The sequence below is a fragment of the Gadus macrocephalus genome, chromosome 12 (genome assembly GCF_031168955.1).
Source record: "Gadus macrocephalus chromosome 12, ASM3116895v1".
Classification (NCBI taxonomy): Eukaryota; Metazoa; Chordata; class Actinopteri; order Gadiformes; family Gadidae; genus Gadus; species Gadus macrocephalus.
Window position 1 is genome coordinate 20,677,276 of NC_082393.1, and position 6,000 is coordinate 20,683,275.

The window sequence follows — 6,000 nt, forward strand, 5'->3', positions numbered from 1 at the left end:
TAGTGAAGATATAAGTAATTAACAAGCTTAAACTTCACCTCTTGAATGGAGTGCTGTAAACATGTATTTAGCTGGAAAAATTGCAGGCGTTAAAATTAAAATATTGCCAAGGTTCTCGTGGTTGGTTCAGAGCATCCCAATCTTCTGAAAATGTTATTTTTGGCCAGATGACAAGCTTGTTTTTAGGGAGTAACAAAGGCATGGGACAGAGGGAGCTCTTCCCAATATGATGTACTATTTGTGCGGGCAGTGAACCTACAAATATGGTTGATTGTATTCTGACCAAAAACACAGATTGGTGTAAAGCAGAACGGCATACCTGCATAACATTTCACTCTCTGCACTAGTCACTGCCAAGTTACCTCTATCTCCTAAAATATATTCGTCATGCCCTTTTGTAATCACTCGTTGGAATTGCTAGAACGTTTGTAGTTTGGGCCTTGTGACCATTTGTGTAAACGTTCAGCCCAGTGTAGAAAGGTTTGTGATCATGGGTCAAGTATGCCCTGGGCTATCCTGGGGCTTACGTTAGCCTGGGGCTAAGCAGTGAACATTGATCATTAAACCTATTACAGTTGGATGTTTCTTATTAATAATATTTGAATAGGGGAACACATCCTGTTTAAACAATTAACTAAAGTATTGTTTCAATAATCTGTGATATGAAATTCCCATACATGCAATAATGAGAATCCACACTAACAATGTTGAACGTTTCCTTGAACATGTTATGGACTTTCTTTCCTTTCTTATTCCAATCTAGCGGTACACGTACCATTGTTGAAGGTACTGGAGGGTACTGAAAAATAAATATCATTGATTTTTCAAGATAAATATATCAAATGTTTTGATATCGCTTGTTATTATTTCAGAAAGGGTTTCTCAGGTTTCGCTTTGTGTATTCCATCATAGATTTTCCAATGTAATGTTTTCGAACTTTTTTTTGTGTTAAATTGTGTTTGTTTAATAAACACACTGGGGGCATAAGCAGCACGGCTGGATTTATTTCTGCTGATTCCCACTGGCTATGGCCTTCTTGCAGTAACAATTGTGTATGAAAGGGGGCTCTGGCAGTCTTTGCTCACCCACTGCAAGTGTATTTATTCATTTGTGTACCGTTTGCAGTTGAGGTTTGCAAAAGGTCTCGATGAAAATGTAATGGTGCACCTAAAGTCAAAGGATGGGAACCAGTGATCTAGAGTCTGTGTGTTTGTTTGGTGAACTGGCAAGCGTCAACATTTTACATTTACTCTATTACACCCTGTCTTTACCCCTCAGCTTCTCTCCTTCGTTCCCTTTCATTTAGTATTCCTGACTGTTGTCACACACACATCAGTTATTCCACACCACCACTGCGTCTAGATGTGACAAGGCATACATGAAAACCCTGTGTGGGTGTATACGGGTGTGTGTGTGTTTGGTTGGCGATGCATGTGTTACTGGGATGTGATGACATGCAAAGGCAGCTTCGAGATTTTTTTTTTTAGTTTTGCTATATATATATATATATATACATGTATTTATAATAGTTTTGATACCAGAAATTATGATGTAAAGTTTTGCAGTATTTAATCAAATTAATTATTTTTATTTCTCCAACAGAAAAATCCCTAGTGTAACCATTTGCACTGACATCAATGCAGTGGCAAAACAAAAAAATATCCTTGAGCCATTTTGCACAGCTCAGTGCAAATTAGGCATGAGGGTTATTCATCTGAATCCGGATGTGTGTGGGGCATACATTCCTACCACAGCCAAAACTATATTGAATAATGTAGTGCTACTGGCCGTAGCATTGAATTACGTCATGAGCGAATCACATGTTACATGAGTGTGATTTGTTGCTCTGACTTTGTTAATTTTGGAATCCTACTCAGATCGTTAATGCAAACAAATTCTTCATCATTATATTGCCATGTTGACGGAACAAAAATACGTTTGTTTGCGAAGAATTACATGGTAAATAAAATGTTGCAGTCTTTGGGTTCCTTATTTGCTCCTGCTGAGGCCCCATTCATCTCACTTCAAAACCGAGAAGCACCCTCCCTCCCTCTGATGATTGTAGTTTAACATTTGCGGGCAAATTATTAGTTGTATCTACATAGCTGCATATGTTGCTTTCAGATTGGGCAGAGTCTGGCATACAGATAAATCAGCCGCTTTTGTTTCCTCTTTTTTCCTGGTAAGTATAACATCTATAACACATTAATCAAAGTATTCCCCAGCTAATACCCACTTTGTGTGGCTTTGTAGCCCTGGGATGCCTGCCTTCCAGAGTTCATGCCTACGTCCTCAAGGATGTCAGTTGGGTAATTACCAAGGCTGTGAATATGGCCCCCATGCAGTGGGACATTCATGGTCTTCTGAAGCCGAATGCAATGTTGCAAGCTATCCACTTTCAATTACGCTCGGCCGTATCCTGCACACATTCTTTTACACACACACACACACACACACACACACACACACACACACACACACACACACACACACACACAGACAGACAGACAGACAGACAGACAGACAGACAGACAGACAGACAGACAGACAGACAGACAGACAGACAGACAGACAGACAGACAGACAGACAGACAGACAGACAGACAGACAGACAGACAGACAGACAGACAGACAGACAGACAGACAGACAGACAGACAGACAGACAGACAGACAGACAGACAGACAGACAGACAGACAGACAGACAGACAGACAGACAGACAGACAGACAGACAGACAGACAGACAGACAGACAGACAGACAGACAGACAGACAGACAGACAGACAGACAGACAGACAGACAGACAGACAGACAGACAGACAGACAGACAGACAGACAGACAGACAGACAGACAGACAGACAGACAGACAGACAGACAGACAGACAGACAGACAGACAGACAGACAGACAGACAGACAGACAGACAGACAGACAGACAGACAGACAGACAGACAGACAGACAGACAGACAGACAGACAGACAGACAGACAGACAGACAGACAGACAGACAGACAGACAGACAGACAGACAGACAGACAGACAGACAGACAGACAGACAGACAGACAGACAGACAGACAGACAGACAGACAGACAGACAGACAGACAGACAGACAGACAGACAGACAGACAGACAGACAGACAGACAGACAGACAGACAGACAGACAGACAGACAGACAGACAGACAGACAGACAGACAGACAGACAGACAGACAGACAGACAGACAGACAGACAGACAGACAGACAGACAGACAGACAGACAGACAGACAGACAGACAGACAGACAGACAGACAGACAGACAGACAGACAGACAGACAGACAGACAGACAGACAGACAGACAGACAGACAGACAGACAGACAGACAGACAGACAGACAGACAGACAGACAGACAGACAGACAGACAGACAGACAGACAGACAGACAGACAGACAGACAGACAGACAGACAGACAGACAGACAGACAGACAGACAGACAGACAGACAGACAGACAGACAGACAGACAGACAGACAGACAGACAGACAGACAGACAGACAGACAGACAGACAGACAGACAGACAGACAGACAGACAGACAGACAGACAGACAGACAGACAGACAGACAGACAGACAGACAGACAGACAGACAGACAGACAGACAGACAGACAGACAGACAGACAGACAGACAGACAGACAGACAGACAGACAGACAGACAGACAGACAGACAGACAGACAGACAGACAGACAGACAGACAGACAGACAGACAGACAGACAGACAGACAGACAGACAGACAGACAGACAGACAGACAGACAGACAGACAGACAGACAGACAGACAGACAGACAGACAGACAGACAGACAGACAGACAGACAGACAGACAGACAGACAGACAGACAGACAGACAGACAGACAGACAGACAGACAGACAGACAGACAGACAGACAGACAGACAGACAGACAGACAGACAGACAGACAGACAGACAGACAGACAGACAGACAGACAGACACACTAGAAAACACCTCCCTGAGGTCCAAAGTGCACAGGTAATTACTTTGCCTCCACATCTGTGTCGCTCTGATCGATACAGCTGTTGGCGTGTGGCATTAGCAACTTTGTACTGTTAAATGTTGGTTGGGGTCGGGGGTGCTGTGGCTGGATTTCTGGGAAATTGCCTGTAGCAATTGGACTCCTATTCACAGTAGAGAACACATGTCTCTGGGTTTGTGTTGGCACGGCGTTATTGTGGTCCAGTTAGCATTAGAGATGTACTCTGGCTTCTGGTTTGTCCTTGGTAAGTTTGAGCTTGTTCACAAAAATAATTTACTGATGGTTGAGCGTCCATAAAATCCAAAGGTTGTAGGAGTTGTGGGTTCTGCCTTGCTCTGTGGCCCGAGTCTGCAAGGCAGGCACCCAGTTCCCCCATTTAGTGTTGAACAGCAAACCAATACCCCGTTAATATACCCTGAATGAGTTAATATGTTATAGGCTATGCAAGAAAATGACTTCCTTGTTATAGGTTTATTTTAAACTAAATATGGTGTCAACAATGCAAATGTATTTTCTAACAATATTTGGATTGCCTACGTTACCTGCTTGGCAATGGCTTTTAACATTGCTTGTGTTAACATCCTGGCTACTACGAAACAAGTCTCCTTTCAATGCAATTCCCAACTGTTGCTCAAGCTGGCTTACTTGAACAAATGAGCATCTGTAGGACTACACAGATAAAGTTTAGTTAATCATTAAACTATGTCTTATTGCATTGTAATCTTATAGAATCATCTTTGCATAATATGGCTAACAGTAAAGATTCAAAGCCTCTTTAAAATGAATCTACTGCAGGAATGGAAGGTTCAGTTGGGATTCAGTCGATGTGGGCGTTTTACCACTCGGGATATCAGGCAGGTTTGTTCTTGAACAAGAGTTTGGTACTTCACTATGTTGCTTCAGTATAAAGAAGCAACAAGACTTCCATGTTTTCAGCATAAACTAAAATGTTTTTGTGGTTAAGGTGAACTTCTGAACCTATTCCAAGTAAGATAGAACATCTATTAGAATACTAACAATAAATACCCATAAATATACTCCCACCCAAGGGTTGTGTGCTATCCTGTTTTCCACTGCTGTCTCCTTGACAATAACTATGAATCAAGCTATTTGCATCTAACTGGCTTAAGGAGAAACCATTCATTTAATCTCAATCATTTCCTTTTTTTACCTTGGTTAAATTATGCAAAACTCTGGTGTGACAACTGCAGCGTTTTGTCACAATGATTAATTACTGTGCAATTCCACAGCAATTAACCACCATTTGAATCTTTTTCTGGTTTGCAAATCGTCTAGTGTTGCATTGCTTCTCCAGACAACATCACACGAAGGTATTCTGCCTCCAAGAGGTAAACGAGGACATTGTCAGATACTACTTAAGGTTGTTTTTTTTATGGGTGCCTCAAAGTCAAATCGCAGGAGGGGGGCCTAGAAGGTAGAGGGGGGGTGACGTGCCCAGCAGGGCGCCGGGGTGGGTGGAGGAACAGACGGAAAACAATGAAAATACCCAAGGCACGTAGAGGTGGGACATGGGGAGAGAGAGACACATGAATAGATATAGAGAGACAAGAGACTGAGAAGGAGACAAGAGACAAAAAAATAAACACACGCCGTACCTGGGGATCCAGACACAAAGACACAAATTATGCCGGGTCCTTTTTTTCTTTACTTAGTGAACTTGTTTCTTGTAAATCAGTGGGCAACACTTTGATGTTGAGTCACAGTGTCATAGTGTGCATGTTGTAATCAACACAAATAGACTCTTGACTTAAATGGCACAGATTATCACTGTTGTTCCAGGTCGGAGAGAGACCTCCAGTTGTTTTGGTCGGTTTACTCGGTTGTGATAAATTATTGTATACCTCTTTTGTGCAAGCAAATTAGTTTGTTTTGAATTAGTTTTGCACAATGGAATATTTTACAGCAATGTCTTCCTTTCCTAAGTTGCTATTACCTATTACTTTG